Genomic DNA, 18,538 nt, shown 5'->3' on the forward strand with positions numbered 1-18,538 from the left:
TTATTAACTTCGAATATCATTTTAGAATGCTGCGAAATTTTAGAAATAACTGTTTAGTAGAATGGTTTGGTCGCTCTGAAATGGTTTTTTTTCTTGTAGAATCAGTTGGCGATAATTGATTGATGATTCATTCTTGCCCTCGCAGAACAATACACAAGCTGATCGCATGTCGCACTTTGTTCAATGTCAATGCATTAAAAATTTTCCTTGAACACTATTCCGGTGGCCTTTTTCGCAACTGACAAACACACGGCTACAGGCGATTAAATACTTGTATTATTCCACATCTCATAACTACATCAATTTTTCTTTGGTACCGAATGAAAAAAACAACAATGGCAATAGTTGCAAGTATCAAATATCATGCTTCATGCTATTTAGTATTGTTTCAGTGGTATCGCACTTCCAGACATCGTTCGTACCACGAACATCAACCAACAACAACTAAGCGTTCAACATTGTGCAGGGCTACCTAAATCATCTGGGTTACCAAGGGTATTTTGCGACGGCAACAGCATGCATACAGAGGCATACATTGGTGACTTGAAGCGACTAAGAATATAAATAATTCTCATTATTTTTGTCAAATCAGCATCATCCTATCCACCAAAAATTTCTGCTATCGTAAGTCTCATCTGCTATTATGCAACACAATGCACCAAAATTTAAAACTAGCTGCGACTAGTGCTAGAGAGAGAGAAAGCTAGAATAGATCAGCAGATCCGTTTGACTATAAAAGAAGCCGACAACTAGGCACAGTTTAAATAGCTAGCTTGATTTGGCAATATTATACTTATCTGAAACATTACCTATGGTGACTCGTAATAATAACATCGCCAGGTGATGCAGATTGGATATCTTATAGCCGTGAGTGCTGCCTTGTGAAAATTCCCAACGATTGCTGCTTATTTATAGGGAAGGGAAAGCGAAATGGACAAATATATTTAGGAAAGTGCAGCTGGCTAAATAAAACTCCATTTTTTTTAGAAATTTACCCATTCGTACTTCTTGATAATATATTGCGAACTGGCATGCGTGAGTGTACCCTCTGGCACCTCCCAATCGGCAACCAGTTTAGTTTTGTCATTGCAAAATTTTAGACATCACCAACGAACTCAACACTATATCCTACATGAGAGAGACGTATATTCAGTTCAGCTCCACATCATTCGTTCCCGAACAGTTCGTTCGGAATCATTTCGTATGGCGAACTACCGTTTTTTTAAATTCGACCGTTCCTTCAATCTTTTTGGCAAACTAGTTCGTTCGTACTCCTCGTGAACGGTTTGCCCATCTCCACCATGGAGAATAAAGCCCGAATTGTTTGCACACACATTGTTTTTTGGTCTTTCCCTCACAGCGCAAGCAGCGACTAAAATATATAAATAACATACCTACTTTATTCGCTAAATTTTTTACTTGTTTTCTATCTTCGCTGTTTGTGCTATAATTGAAAAAACTATGGATGGGTTATACCTATGATATAACAGCAAGGTTGACGTAGGACTACCGTTGGCTTAGTAATCATTTGTGTTTTTTTCAATTAGCAATAATCGCATCTCGGATGTTCCTCATTGGGTACGATATCACTGCTGCGCAGAGCTATCTTTTATATGTATTGATTAAATTATTGATGAAACTAGTGGAGTTATCGCGTCAAATAGTTATCAACATTTTGCCTAGTCATCAAACGGTATGCGTAGAAGTTCAGTGAGTTGGCGACATGAAGGCAATCTTGAATAACCGAGCCAAAGCGTTGCATTTGTACCCATTTTTGTAGACTGTGTTAGAATTCCGGAATGTAAAAATGCATGGGGGTATAAAAGTACTGCCGAGATCTGCCAAGCCGATTTTCCCAACTCATAGGTTTTGGAATCTGTGTTGGGAAAACACATTCCGGTTTGCAAAAATGCAAGCGAGTACAAAAGTACTTGCTGCTTGCATCTGTTTTGCCATGCCAATCTTTCCAGGCTACATGTTTTTTAAGTCTGTGTTAGGGAAACATCCATTCATTCCAGCGATGGTACCTCAATCGTTACGCAATCATAACTGAGTGGATTTCCGAGCGACACTCGCTTTTATACCGATTGGTGTGATTTCAATAGCCTGTTTTGAAAGCAATTTTAAGGTTATTGAAACAAGTTTTTGGATCAAAACGTAACAAGCATAGAATGCGTAGACATTTTATCTTTCGAATGAAGTGTATATCATACCATTTCGTTCAGTTGTTTTAAAGCTATTAACGCCCAAAATCTCGTTCTCCGGCGTAACGCTTTCGTTTTCGACACTTTGAACTTACACCCCAGTATAAAAATGAAAGACGTAGTCCTACGTCAAAAAGCTGAATAAATGTCCTGCCTAATTGTTTATCATATAACATCTAAAGCAATAGCGATTTTGCGTAATATACATTTGGAATCTTAATTTTTCGTTACATTTGTCGTAGATTTTTACCCTCTATATAGAAATGGCAGACGTAGTCATACGTCAAAAACTCTTTAAGGTCAGTCAAGAGGGTTTTACGACTGGCTATGTGTACTTGGTTACTCTGACCGAACCAAAAAATACTTTTCAGAGACTTGGTCCACTATGACTGAGGAATTCAATGATAAAATCACATAATTTATCCGGTACGCGCAGTTCACGTGGATTATGAACTGCAGAATTCCCTCCATTAAAACAATAAATAAAACAATAAAACAAACTTGTTTTAGGGCTTGAAACAGTGTTTTAATTACCAAAAATAATCGATTACCATTACTTGAAAATAACTGACCGAAATTAGTCTAAATAATCAACCTGTCGTCATTCTTGCATCGGACCGACTAAGTGATTGCCACGAACTGTGTTATATAACAGTATTCGTTTGGTAACTGGCCGAGAAAGGATGCCCAGTTATTTATTTATTTATTTATTCATTTTCGTCAAACAAATGCTGTAGGCTGCATTACTTATATATTCATGTTAAAATGTTTTCTTAAGTTATTGTTATTCCTACGGTACATGTTTCTTTTTAGCTGTTCATTCATTGTTGTGTCAATTAATTCGCAGTGCTGATTGTACAGGGTTTTCCATTTCGGGCTTCCGAAAGTATACAGCCCTGCGCTGACAACCGTTTGACATAGCTGTCAACCAAAGCGTCATATCGTTAGTTGAATGTCTGCCATTTTACAATATGAATCGTTTTAGCAGCGCACAACGTGTTAATTTTGTTAAATTATACTATAAAAATGATGAAAAACCGGCAAATGTTTTTCGTGCATTACAGACGGAGACGGATAAATACCAGAATAATGTGGACAATGTGCAACTGGATGAACTTTTAACAGAAGAAACGTTGAATTCTCCCTATTTTGCCATGTATCCTGGTAACTCATCAACTCACGGTACAAGTAAGCCTCACGTTACTCCTGCAGTGACCACAAGCGAGCCTGGGATATGTTGTATAAAGAAGTTGAACCTGCGATTGAAATTGACGAAGCACCAGAAACTTTAGGAAGGGAAAAAAACGAATTAAAACGGAAGAAAAAGACATCCAAACATTAGCTAAGTTGAGGAAACAGGTTGAGGAACAAATGAAGTAGAAAAAAAAACTTGAAGAACTGAAAAAGCCAAAAAAGGTTTACAAGCCATTAATGCTTGTAGACAATTTTTAAGACATTTGTGTGTGCATGGAAAGTTGCATTACACTTCAAGACAGGCCAAGTCATTGTTATTTTCGCATACTGTAAGTTGAAGAGCACACAATCGCTAATGTAGTACGTAAATTCGAACAAACTGGATCCGTAGCGGATATTGTGAAACCTGTGCATCATCGTAATGTGCGTTCGGCCGAAAATATTGCTGCTGTTGCTGCCAGTGTGGAGGATGACCCGAATGTTTCGATTCCACGGCGTGCTCAGCAATTGGGCTTGTCAAACACATCATTGTGGCGAATTTTGCATTTGAACTTGCACCTACATCCATATAAAGTCCAACTGGTACAAAAATTAGAGCGTGGTGACCGTGGAATGCGTCGGGCATACGTCGATTGGGTGAACGAACAACAGCAGCAAAATGCTGAATTTTCGCATCAAATTTTCTTCAGCGATGAGGCACATTTCGAGCTCGGTGGCTATGTGAACAACCAAAATTTTCGTATATGGGGCTCAGAAAATCCACACGTGATTGTTGAGAGGCCATTGCATCCACCAAAAGTCACTGTTTGGTGCGCATTATGGTCTGGTGGAGTCATCGGGCCGTATTTCTTTGAAAATGAGGACGGCGAGACGGTAACTGTGAATGGTGAGCGCTATGGCCGCATGTTAACCTTTTTTTTTTTGCCACAAATTGAAAATATGGATACGGATGACATGTGATTTCAGCAGGACGGCGCCACGTGCCACACAACACGACCGAACATGGCCATATTGCGAACGAAATTTGAGGGACGCATTATTTCGCGTTTTGGTGATGCCAATTGGCCGTCCAGATCATGCGATTTGAACCCGCTAGACTATTTTTGTGGGGTTATGCGAAAGACCGTGTCTATGCCAACTCTCCGCAAACTCTTGAACATTTGAAAGACAACATTCGTGAAGTTATGACCGAGATACCGCCTCATATGTGCCGAAAAGTCATCGAAAATTACCTGTTCCGGATCAAGGTGTGCGAGGAAGCCCTAGGTGGACATTTGAATGATGTTGTATTTCACACATAATGGCATAAACCAAACTTTGATTTGAAATAAAAGTTTCATCGAAATTCGAATTCTAAGTATGTTTTATTTCAATTCACTTTCGAAATTTAAAGTTGGAAAACCCTGTATATACGCATCATGCGATTGATAGAAGCGTTGTTTGCATAATTTGTTCTGGATGTTTTGGTTAGTTCTTAGTTGAAGCCTAGAAATTTAATTTTTCTAGTAATTCAGCTGATTGTACTCGTTGCGAAATTAGATCATTAACAAAAGAAAGCATTTCTTTTGCTTTCTGACTGGATCGGTATGTTGAACGCCAAATAAAATCGATTGTGATTGTAATTGTTTGATTCTTGTTGATCGTGAAACTGGATAAACAATGGAAGTTTTGCATTGAGTGCAATAACAGGTATGATATATAATTTGGGGAAATTATTTTTCTGTAATTTCATCAATGTTTTTGCTGAATGCTAAAATAAAATCAATTTTTATAATAGGAGAAACGGTAAGTTTCGTCGTTTTTTTTTCAAAAATTAATGCTTTATTCTGCAAAGATGATTACAAATTTAATATTCAAAGTATTGCCTATCGCTAGTCACAACTTTTTTCCATCTTTCCGGCAATTCAAGGATCCATTCGCGGAAACAATCGGTCAGTTTGTCGGATAACCACGAATCGATCCAATTTTTGACTTCAGCAAAATTGGAGAAGTGCTGGTCAACCAGGCCATGTTACATCGATCGAAATAGGTAATAATCAGACGGAGCAATGTCTGGAGAATACGGCGATGCAAAAAACCCTCTTTATTATGCCGTTGGAGCAGTTGTTCGCACATGAGAAAACAGCGTTCGTCATCTCGTGGCTTCATCGTAATTCTATACCACTGTTACTGAGTTCAATGTCCGGAAACCACCTACGGTTAGATGTAAGATGATAAGAGTGAGAGATACCGACAAGCCCTTGAGGGATAAAGAGCGCATATCCGTGCAAAGTGCAAAACTCACCGGATGTTGTTGCCCCCGAACTGTTAGTATGAAATGAGTGTTTGTGTTAGTACACCACATGATGTATCCTCATCATGGGAAGTGATCTCCTTTCTCAAAAATAAACTCCATTCATACACGCGTGTTGATGGATCGCTTCTGCCCTGCTATCTGTTGGCGATGTTAGCTAATTCGTGTCCGCGTCACTCCGGTGGTGCTGCAAATGTCAAAAGCTCTTCTGCGTTCATCCGACTTCTTGATTCGTCGAAGAATATGTGTTTGTGTGAGTTGTTTGTGGGTTCCTGTGCACCCGAATGGCGCGGTAAAAATTTTACCCCACAGTACTAGATGACGGTCTCGCTGATTCTCAAGAACTTGGAGTTATCATCGCCACCACCACCTGAAGGTTGAGCACGAAAAAATCCGGACTCTGAGTTAAATTTCAGTAGACATTTGGTGGCAGGATAAGTTCATGTGTTTACATCATAATATCACTGGACAAATCTCGGAATATTCACTTATGACATGACTGAATTGTTGAATCGTTCCAAATTGACTGTGTGTGTGATGTCATGAAACAATTTGGAGATTATCTAACCATCGACAAGAAACTCGGTAGTGATAAAAAAGCAAAGGCAGCTAAAACACATTTTAAATTTATGGTTTTTTTTCTAAAGAACCCGAAAATGCTATCGGGAGAAGCGGTGAAAATAACAGAAGTTCCACTAACGGGTGACAACTAAAATCTTGGAATTTCTTTCTCAGCTGTCAAAAAAGGCAAATATACTTGAAAAAGATATGATTGAAATTAAAGATACATTTTCCATTGTTGATATAAAAATTGGTAAACATTTGAAAACAGTCCGTAATCCGCTGTTCGGCGAAACTTCCAATTGATGTCGGAACAGGAGCGTTGTGCGGTTTTCAAGTAAACTCTGCGAATGGATCTCTTGATTCTTGGAATAATATCGATCGTTTCTGGGAATATGCATCTTCGTAAGAAGGAAGCAACTTTTGTCATCTGAAACAAAACATTTTCGGGAATAATTTTTTATCAACCAACGGCGTTGGTTTTCTCTGTGTACTACATTTCTTGGGAATAGTTGTTGGAAATCTTCGGATATGGTAAACAGTCGAGGTCGCGACATTTTGCCCAGATTTCTTTAGAGTTCGTAGAACTGTACAACGCTTATTTCATTTCTCTCTGAGCTCACTTGTTGTTGAGCACAGGGGCAGGTTGATCGTCCTTTCAGGACCGACATGGTAGGGTAAACTATTCAAGTTCAACACAATATTGGTAAAAAAACAATTTTCTCATTGTGGCTCCCAATGAGTGGAATCAGAGTCACAAACGAAACAAGAACTTGCAGATACACTTGGAGTAGCTCAGCAAACCATATCTCATCGTTTATGCAATGGGAATGATCCGAAAGATAGGACATTGAGTGCCGTATGAATTGAAGCCACGAGATGACGAACGCTGTTTTCTCATGTGCGAACAACTGCTCCAACGGCATAATAAAAAGGGTTTTTTGCATCGCCGTATTCTCCAGACATTGCTCCGTCTGATTATTACCTTTTTCGATCGATGTAACATGGCCTGGTTGACCAGCACTTCTCCAATTTTGATGAAGTCAAAAATTGGATCGATTCGTGGTTATCCGACAAGCTGGCCGATTGTTTCCGCGAATGGATCCTTGAATTGCCGGAAAGATGGAAAAAAGTTGTGACTAGCGATAGGCAATACTTTGAATATTAAATTTGTAATCATCTTTGCAGAATAAAGCATTAATTATTGAAAAAAAAACGACGAAACTTACCGTTTCTCCTATTATAAAAATTGACTTTATTTTAGCATTCAGCAAAAACATTGATGAAATTACGTAAAAATAATTTCCCCAAATTATATATCATACCTGTTATTGCACTCAATGCAAAACTTCCATTGTTTATCCAGTTTCACGATCAACGCGAATCAAACAATTACAATCACAATCGATTTTATTTGGCGTTCAACATACCGATCCAGTCAGAAAGCAAAAGAAATGCTTTCTTTTGTTAATGATCTAATTTCGCAACGAGTACAATCAGCTGAATTACTAGAAAAATTAAATTTCATTACTAGAAAAATTAAATTTCTAGGCTTCAACTAAGAACTAACCAAAACATCCAGAACAAATTATGCAAACAACGCTTCTATCAATCGCATGATGCGTATATACAGGGTTTTCCAACTTTAAATTTCGAAAGTGAATTGAAATAAAACACACTTAGAATTCGAATTTCGATGAAACTTTTATTTCAAATCAAAGTTTGGTTTATGCCATTATGTGTGAAATACAACATCATTCAAATGTCCACCTAGGGCTTCCTCGCACACCTTGATCCGGAACAGGTAATTTTCGATGACTTTTCGGCACATATGAGGCGGTATCTCGGTCATAACTTCACGAATGTTGTCTTTCAAATGTTCAAGAGTTTGCGGAGAGTTGGCATAGACACGGTCTTTCGCATAACCCCACAAAAATAGTCTAGCGGGTTCAAATCGCATGATCTGGACGGCCAATTGGCATCACCAAAACGCGAAATAATGCGTCCCTCAAATTTCGTTCGCAATATGGCCATGTTCGGTCGTGTTGTGTGGCACGTGGCGCCGTCCTGCTGAAATCACATGTCATCCGTATCCATATTTTCAATTTGTGGCAAAAAAAAAGGTTAACATGCGGCCATAGCGCTCACCATTCACAGTTACCGTCTCGCCGTCCTCATTTTCAAAGAAATACGGCCCGATGACTCCACCAGACCATAATGCGCACCAAACAGTGACTTTTGGTGGATGCAATGGCCTCTCAACAATCACGTGTGGATTTTCTGAGCCCCATATACGAAAATTTTGGTTGTTCACATAGCCACCGAGCTCGAAATGTACCTCATCGCTGAAGAAAATTTGATGCGAAAATTCAGCATTTTGCTGCTGTTGTTCGTTCACCCAATCGACGTATGCCCGACGCATTCCACGGTCACCACGCTCTAATTTTTGTACCAGTTGGACTTTATATGGATGTAGGTGCAAGTTCAAATGCAAAATTCGCCACAATGATGTGTTTGACAAGCCCAATTGCTGAGCACGCCGTGGAATCGAAACATTCGGGTCATCCTCCACACTGGCAGCAACAGCAGCAATATTTTCGGCCGAACGCACATTACGATGATGCACAGGTTTCACAATATCCGCTACGGATCCAGTTTGTTCGAATTTACGTACTACATTAGCGATTGTGTGCTCTTCAACTTACAGTATGCGAAAATAACAATGACTTGGCCTGTCTTGAAGTGTAATGCAACTTTCCATGCACACACAAATGTCTTAAAAATTGTCTACAAGCATTAATGGCTTGTAAACCTTTTTTGGCTTTTTCAGTTCTTCAAGTTTTTTTTTTCTACTTCATTTGTTCCTCAACCTGTTTCCTCAACTTAGCTAATGTTTGGATGTCTTTTTCTTCCGTTTTAATTCGTTTTTTTCCCTTCCTAAAGTTTCTGGTACTTCGTCAATTTCAATCGCAGGTTCAACTTCTTTATACAACATATCCCAGGCTCGCTTGTGGTCACTGCAGGAGTAACGTGAGGCTTACTTGTACCGTGAGTTGATGAGTTACCATGATACATGGCAAAATAGGGAGAATTCAACGTTTCTTCTGTTAAAAGTTCATCCAGTTGCACATTGTCCACATTATTCTGGTATTTATCCGTCTCCGTATGTAATGCACGAAAAACATTTGCCGGTTTTTCATCATTTTTATAGTATAATTTAACAAAATTAACACGTTGTGCGCTGCTAAAACGATCCATATTGTAAAATGGCAGACATTCAACTAACGATATGACGCTTTGGTTGACAGCTATGTCAAACGGTTGTCAGCGCAGGGCTGTATACTTTCGGAAGCCCGAAATGGAAAACCCTGTACAATCAGCACTGCGAATTAATTGACACAACAATGAATGAACAGCTAAAAAGAAACATGTACCGTAGGAATAACAATAACTTAAGAAAACATTTTAACATGAATATATAAGTAATGCAGCCTACAGCATTTGTTTGACGAAAATGAATAAATAAATAAATAAATAACTGGGCATCCTTTCTCGGCCAGTTACCAAACGAATACTGTTATATAACACAGTTCGTGGCAATCACTTAGTCGGTCCGATGCAAGAATGACGACAGGTTGATTATTTAGACTAATTTCGGTCAGTTATTTTCAAGTAATGGTAATCGATTATTTTTGGTAATTAAAACACTGTTTCAAGCCCTAAAACAAGTTTGTTTTATTGTTTTATTTATTGTTTTAATGGAGAGAATTCTGCAGTTCATAATCCACGTGAACTGCGCGTACCGGATAAATTATGTGATTTTATCATTGAATTCCTCAGTCATAGTGGACCAAGTCTCTGAAAAGTATTTTTTGGTTCGGTCAGAGTAACCAAGTACACATAGCCAGTCGTAAAACCCTCTTGACTGACCTTAAAGAGTTTTTGACGTATGACTACGTCTGCCATTTCTATATAGAGGGTAAAAATCTACGACAAATGTAACGAAAAATTAAGATTCCAAATGTATATTACGCAAAATCGCTATTGCTTTAGATGTTATATGATAAACAATTAGGCAGGACATTTATTCAGCTTTTTGACGTAGGACTACGTCTTTCATTTTTATACTGGGGTGTAAGTTCAAAGTGTCGAAAACGAAAGCGTTACGCTGGAGAACGAGATTTTGGGCGTTAATAGCTTTAAAACAACTGAACGAATTGGTATGATATACACTTCATTCGAAAGATAAAATGTCTACGCATTCTATGCTTGTTACGTTTTGATCCAAAAACTTGTTTCAATAACCTTAAAATTGCTTTCAAAACAGGCTATTGAAATCACACCAATCGGTATAAAAGCGAGTGTCGCTCGGAAATCCACTCAGTTACGATTGCGCAACGATTGAGGTACCATCGCTGGAATGAATGGATGTTTCCCTAACACAGACTTAAAAAACATGTAGCCTGGGAAGATCGGCATGGCAAAACAGATGAAAGCAGCAAGTACTTTTGTACTCGTTTGCGTTTTTGCAATTGGAATGTTTCCCTAACACAGATTTCAAAACCATGGAGCCTGGGGAAACTGGCATTGCAACACAGATGCAAGTTGTGGGTACTTTTTACTCGTTAGCGTTTCTGCAAATCGGAATATATCCCTAACGCGGATTTCAAAACCATGGAGCGTGGGAAATTGGCATTGCAAATTAGATGCAAGCTGCGTGTACTTTTGTACTCGCTTGCATTTTTGCAAACCGGAATGTGTTTTCCCAACACAGATTCCAAAACCTATGAGTTGGGAAAATCGGCTTGGCTGATCTTGGCAGATTTTATACCCACATGCACCGATTAGTTTATAGTTTACTGTTTACAATGTTTCCACAAGTGCAGTTATTCCACAAGTTTGTATATGTATGACCATTATATTTAGCGAATAACTATACGAAAGTCAAACATTTATATTTTGCTTTTGAACGTATGAATCTAACGACGAAAATATCGACGAATAGTTAATATATGGATCCGTTCAATCCAATTACAAAAGGGACTGAGATCAAATAAAAATGGTCCGGTAATGATCTTATGCATTATATTCAATAAAAATTCCACGCCACTAACATTTCATTCAAAAATATTCTAGAATATGAAAAAAGGCACTTGTCCAAAAAAGTTACTCCTATACTCGCGTCGGTGTGTCAGACCGAAAGTGTTAAAAAGTGACACACGTCCCCTTCATACCAACACATGCGATACGGTAAACGATGACGAACGACGAATAACGAAGCTAAAGAGAATCACAAAGTCGTAGTGTTGATATTTTCTGAGAAATGAACGAATCTCGGTCTGACAGATCAATGCGCGAGTATAGGAGTGTTAAGCTTATTTTTTGGTACCTATTTGATTGAAAACATGAAAAAAATATCGAGTAAAAGTGTTTTTCCATTGAAGTGAATGGGAATCAAGCTTCGAACACTATTCATAAAAAAATCAAATTTCGGACAGAATGAAATCGTATTTTGGACATAACGGTTTTCTTGTGGTTTCGAACTCAATTTATATTTCTAATGCAATAAAATGATCAAACATGCGAAAATAACAATGACTTGGCCTGTCTTGAAGTGTACTGCAACTTTCCATGCACACACAAATGTCTTAAAAATTGTCTACAAGCATTAATGGCTTGTAAACCTTTTTTGGTTTTTTCAGTTCTTCAAGTTTTTTTTCTACTTCATTTGTTCCTCAACCTGCTTCCTCAACTTAGCTAATGTTTGGATGTCTTTTTCTTCCGTTTTAATTCGTTTTTTTCCCTTCCTAAAGTTTCTGGTGCTTCGTCAATTTCAATCGCAGGTTCAACTTCTTTATACAACATATCCCAGGCTCGCTTGTGGTCACTGCAGGAGTAACGTGAGGCTTACTTGTACCGTGAGTTGATGAGTTACCAGGATACATGGCAAAATAGGGAGAATTCAACGTTTCTTCTGTTAAAAGTTCATCCAGTTGCACATTGTCCACATTATTCTGGTATTTATCTGCTGGTCTGTAGTTGAAAAACATGTGTATCATTTATACAAGATTTCAAAATATTTTGGTACGCCATATTAGTCTACGTTTTCACCCATAATAGGACTGAATACTCACATTGTAGTATAACCAATTTCAACTGTCCGAAATATGAATCGTTAGGAAAAGTTCGATTCAAATTTCGGACATTCTATTTTGTAATTTTTTGAAGAATAATTACACTATACTTTATTATTTTTAATAGTCAACTTCGAAACACTTACCAAGCAATCATAGTAAAGTGAAAACGGTGATGAGAACTGATGAAACACAAAAATTTAAATAGTGATGAACGGTTAAATACTACGTGCTCACGCTAAGCGAACGTCAAACACAAACGATAATGAGTAGTGCTGTTCGATTTTCTCCCATTATGTTATAATTCAAATGTGATTCTCATCTAAAATGACAGTGAAATCAAGGAGTTACTCTAAAGAATCAATTGTAATATAAATTTTATAGTTATATCATCAGTGCATTGAACATTGCATGATATTATTCCGAAGTGTAGGAAATATGGTGCTGTCCGAAAAATAATTCAGAACGGTATACCCCAGATATTGAAAAGTAAAAAATAAAAGACGGGTGGGTAATGTCGGGTACATAACCGGAGTGACGTAGGACTATACAAAGGGGACAGCTTTTGTTAAATATATATTTTAAATATATTGTTTTATTTTCTTCTCATACGTGAATACCTACCTATCTACCTGAAAAATGGATTAGTTTACTGTTTACTATTTATGAATATGTTGATGGTTCTGAAAAGAACCTTTGGTGTTGTGTTTTTGTTATCACTAGATATTCCCATCTTGTTCGGTTAAACCTTCCTGTTTAGCTATTGCGTTTGCCACTCGCCACAGCTTTCACAGTTGGAAAATTTCTTCCCATCCAGTTTGTGACATGTTGTTCAGTGAATTACATTTAATGCGACGTGCCGGAGAAACACTTTGCCACTCACTGAAACTAATTGTTGTCTTGATGAGCGCCGAACCGAAGCTGCTCTGTTCTTGATGCGGGTTTTCTGATTGTCGTGAGCAGCTTTGCAAGCCAACTCGAGCACTCCGACGGCCGAAACTCTATAATCGCTGTTAGGTATACTGGTGCTCCGGCACCAATCCGTTCGGCCTAGTTACCCTTGCGGAGCAATCAGTGAATGCGACCAACAGGGAACTGGAGACCTGCACGGTTCGAGTGAGACTTTGCCTTTCCCTTAACTTGTCCTCCTTTGTTACGTCCACGATGCCGATGCCGTACAACCACACGGGTTTACGGTTTGAAAGAAAATAAGTTATTTTTTTGGGGTCCGCGTGTTTTATACTCTATCGGTACACACTCACAGGGTAGAGACAAATCGGCAGACTCAGCCAGAGGGGCGAGTCCAACGAGACGAACAAATGAGCGTTAAAAGGGAGCGATGGCAAAAAAATACATTCATTACGATTTGTTCGCTCGTTGGATTCACATGCAGGCTAAACAGGGTCCTTTTCAGGATCACAAAATCATCTTCAATCTAAAGAGTTTATTGTTTTGTTATCACTCGATATCCCCATCTTGTTCGGCTAAACCTTTCTGTTTAGCGATTGCATTTGCCACTCGCCACAGCTTTCACAGTTGGGAAATGTCTTCCCATCCAGCTTGTGACATATTTTACAGTAAATTACATTCAATGGCACGTCGCATTACCACCACTCAGTATCGGATTGGAGGCGATTTTAACCTGTAATTGAACATTTGCGATGACAGTGGTACAGTGTCAACTTTCAATGTGGGGTCATAATTTGGACCCCGAACTCTATGTTTACAAAAATGTCCAACTAAATATGTCGCATTACAGGTCCGTCCAATTAGCTAAATGTCGAGATAAGTGTAAATTACTGTACTTTCAATCTAGAAGCAATTTAAGAATTGGTGAAAATCAATAAGCTCATAACAACTGCCAAATTCACATACTCATCAGATCCTGGCAAACAAATTATGAAAAAATCAATTTGTGTTTTATTATTTTGGATAATGTTTTAGAAAGCATTGAACTGTATTTCCTAAACTCTTTTTTGGAAGGTTTAATGGCCCTGAAAAGCGCCTTGTTTTATGGAATGGTTCCAATTTAGAAAACTTAGTACTCGTGGTTTTGAAAAAAATCATTTCGAACGCCCTCGATGCCGCCTTGTTCTGGATTTGCCACTAAAGCAGTTTGTATAAACAAACTTTTTTCTTCTGCTACCTGATGCCGTTTTGCGATTGCGATTGCCACTCGCCACTCGCTGCAACTGCCTGTTGTCTTGATGTCCACCGAACCGAATGTGTTCTGTTCCGAATGCGGGTTTTCTTATCGTCGCGAGTAGCTTTGCCAGCAAACTCGATCACTTCGGATCAACACGGTTCGAGCGGGATTTTGCCTTTCCCTTCACTTTTCCTCCTTTACCATGTCCAGACATGGCTGCTTGGGTTGGTTTGTTGATGTGTTGTGATGCGAACCGATGTGGTGTACGGTTTGAATGAGAATGATCGTTACGGAAGGAAGGAAGGAAGATATTGTATTATAGAGACTTTAAACTTTTGCAGTTCATTCGTCTCTAGCCTTGAGAAAGGCCCTTTGAAAACTCTACTCTACTCTACTCCAGCGCTACCACCTCCGCCCTCTTGCCTTGAGAAAGGCACTCGATCCCTCGCCGTCCAGCTCGTCCAGCAACGATGTTGTCCAGTCGGTGTCCACACAAAGAATGATCGTTACGGCAGCGGAGCGGGGATTTTTAAGCTGACTGGCTGGCTCGAGAATTACGCATGTGTGAGACTGCGAGCAATGTTTCGTTCATTTTTTTCTTTTTCCTTTCCAATCGTGCTTCATTCTATTTCGCTACTGCTCTGGTTGCCCGTTTTGGTCGGTACGATTTGAGGAGCACAAAATGGACCAATCAAAAATGGGCACATAGTGCATTTTGACAATGCTTGATATTTCACAATTATTCAATTATTTATCTCAAGAAAAATGAAATGTTATTCGTTATGATAGATGCGTAGATATATTTCCTATCAATTGATGCAAAAACCTTTGCGATCTATTGAGAAATGCTCGAGTTGTAAGCGTTCCAAATCTTGCATTTTTTCCTACTTGTTCAGTGCCTAGATTTCCATTTCACCCCCTATATCTTCCGGTTAGACGTAGTCCTACGTCAAAACACATGATTTCATTCTATCAAAATTAACGCGTCCTCATTTTTCCGTGTTCATCATTCACTCGTCTCAATTGTGTTGGCAGAGCAGAAGTTAAATCGCGTCGCAACCATTAGAGATGGATACAATATGGATACGTGGAAATGGATGCGGTAGAGAGCAGGATACTGCTACAGCACCCAACCTGGCGAGCTGACGAGCTCCGTACTGGGTTGCCTTCCGCCTGTTTGCTGCACCTGGAATAGGGTTTGTGATGAGTTTGCTCTGGCGAGGGGCAGTTTATGATGACAGCTGGGTGGCACCACCAGAAGAGGATGGTAGTAATAAGCATGCACCAAGTATCCGGCCATAGGGAAGATCCTTGGCGCGGTACGGAGTGTACGGTGAACGTATTCTATTTGCAGATGTTGGAAAAAGAAAATGGAAAAATGTAAACGCTCTATTTTTTCCTGGCGCCAAAGCTCCATTGTCACTTTCCAGCTCATGAAGGTGGGTTTCATTCTCATTGTATCTGAATCGGGCACTGGGAAGTGTTGATGCTATGCACATTTATATCGAATGAGAGATTCGTGTTATATTCACCCTATGAGTAAATGGAATCTTCAAATAGCTTCACGTTGTGATTACATGATTGTTGGCAGCTTGAAAAGTTTTAGCAAGAATCTAGCATCTAGTCTGCGGAGCGATAATGTCAACCTATTGAGTAGAACTTCTCATATCACTTTGTCTGATCCCCTTGAACAGTTAGTCCTTGAAACTCCACCCACATTGAGTCCTATCCAGCAATGGCAATAATCTCATCTGAAGTTCTACGTTTTCCTCGGGAGAAGCAGAAACACGAAGACAGCAACTAATAGTCTGGGGCTCGATTCTACTCACTGTGCCTAATGGTCGAAGATTATTTTGACAAATGTGAGATAATTTACGATGTCTGGAGTGCTTTATCCTCTTTTGAAAAAGGGCTATTAATTTACCACGATGATTATTACTGAACGAATGCTATAGAGCGCAAGCCACTGCAGGAGACTCACTTTTACATATATTTCAGACTCCTGCTCAAACTGCCAAACACGGTCGAGAACAGCGAAATTGTTATACTGCTTCTTTCACGTTTCATTGCGTTCGTCCATGAATGTCAGCTTATCAGAAAACGTTCTTCGAATATGAGCTCCCGCAACACATCGTGCGCTGTAAAATAGGAACCGAGAAGGGGTCGCTCCATATTTTAATGTGTTTAGTCAGCCATCCTCCCTTTTGCATGGTTGAAATAAACGAGCCAGTCAGCCAGTCAGCTCGAATCAGAAAATTCAAGCGTTTGCATTCGCCCCTCCCACTCTGGACAATCACTGCCACCCCCCACCACCATGGTAGTTGAAAGCATATCATGCACGAAAGTTTGCTTTCCGGCCATTGTCCGTGTCTAACCGTTTTGAATTTCCGCTCTTTCGGTCCGGACTCTGGCGTTTGTGCTTCGATTTTCTTTGCTTGAGCGTGGATATTTTCCGATGTCTTGCTCTCAATGTTTCCCTCTACCGGTGGTCAATTCCGTTAAGTGCGGAAGAATGAACACAATGCATATTGTTTCGATCGACCGTTTTTCGATCAATCCAAATATTCGTTATCCTTTTGGCGCCCCCAAGGGATAACCTGTTGTGGGTACCACATTGAATGAATCCCGCAACAGTCGGAAATGAGAAGTTGCTCTGTAGAAAGGATGAGACGGGGAAGCTGTTCTGGTTCATAAACTGAACAAACTCACACAGTCACAATGCCTCTTTCATCTTTATTTTAACGAACGGCACTTTGGCGGAGTTGTTTAGAACATTACTTATAATTCAAAGAAAAGTTGTTTGCAATATTTCTAATAGAACTGAATATAATTGAAGTTGACGTTAGCATCTGTTTTGTATCATGTTAGGAACGAAAATGTTAAGCAATTCGTTGTCATTTTCCTTGCTTTTAATTTTTTTTTATTAATAACATTTTATCATAGACTGTTAAATAGCAAATCCTTTGCTCTACGAGCTGACGGTTTTTTTTGTCGTAGGCAAGTTTGAACGTTCCGAGGAGCGTTTGCGGACGGTTTTTCATTGTTGTTTTGAACGAGATCTTTCTCACTTTTTGACGTAGAACTACGTCTCTCATTAAGGGTGCCAATTCAGAAAACAGGTCACGTTTTTATGAAATAAAGTTAACGTTAATAACTATTTTTTCCACGAACGGATTTTGGCGATTTACATACCAAACGAATCGGAAATTTTCTAAGATTTGTTTGATATTCTATACATTACAATCCCATAGTCTGTATATGGTTTGAATTGATGAAAATTGGAAGCATTCCCATTTTCTCATACATTTGTTCTGTCCTTTGTGTGCTTTCCGGAACAGAGCTGTCAATAACGAGTAACTTATCGACGAGCAACGAAGGGAAAATCGTAAGATGTAGTCTCCGTGAACTAACGAAAAGAAGAAGAACGGAGGGGAATATTTGACTAGTGTATAAAGAGTGCTTTTCGCTGAGGCAAACTTTCATTCTTCGTGAGGAAATCGACTCAACAACATCGTTGCTGGGTAAGCTGGACGGCGAGGGATCGAATGCCTTTCTCAAGGCAATGGAGGTGGAGAAGTAATATGATGGATAAAGTAAAGTTTTCCAAGGGTGTTTTTGAAGGTTAGAGACGAATGAACTGAAAGAGTTTAAAGTCTCAAGCAAGGAAGGAAGGCAAACTTTCAGTATCGTTCTGTATTCAAAACAATGAATATCGCTTGTTCTTCCTTGTTTTGCGTCATCACATGTCTTCGTTTCGGATTGAGCTGTGGACGGGACCAAATTACTCACTCGCTGATGTCTCTCTGGCATTGCAATCATTGCATCAAACTTTACCATTGCATTAATGTTTTGAGCTACACAATTATGTGGGGAATCATCAAGTTAGGCTATCGTCAGCTTACCAAGAATATAAATCTTCTGTAATTTTGTCAGCTATGACATTTGACAGATGACAGCTAAGCTAATCTAGACTGGCAATATTAACAGAAAGGGATTCTGTTGAGAA

General features: G+C 39.1%; 1 protein-coding gene and 1 pseudogene across 1 annotated transcript in view; both read right to left on the reverse strand.

The window, feature by feature from the left end:
* The window catches only part of LOC129768756 (bromodomain-containing protein DDB_G0280777), a 324,627-nt gene that overhangs the window by 162,645 nt on the left and 143,444 nt on the right, over positions 1–18,538 (reverse strand). The gene's annotated exons all lie outside the window — the stretch shown is intronic.
* On the reverse strand, positions 1,524–1,604 carry LOC129772360 (U4 spliceosomal RNA; annotated as a pseudogene).

The sequence above is a fragment of the Toxorhynchites rutilus genome, chromosome 2 (assembly GCF_029784135.1).
Source record: "Toxorhynchites rutilus septentrionalis strain SRP chromosome 2, ASM2978413v1, whole genome shotgun sequence".
Classification (NCBI taxonomy): Eukaryota; Metazoa; Arthropoda; class Insecta; order Diptera; family Culicidae; genus Toxorhynchites; species Toxorhynchites rutilus.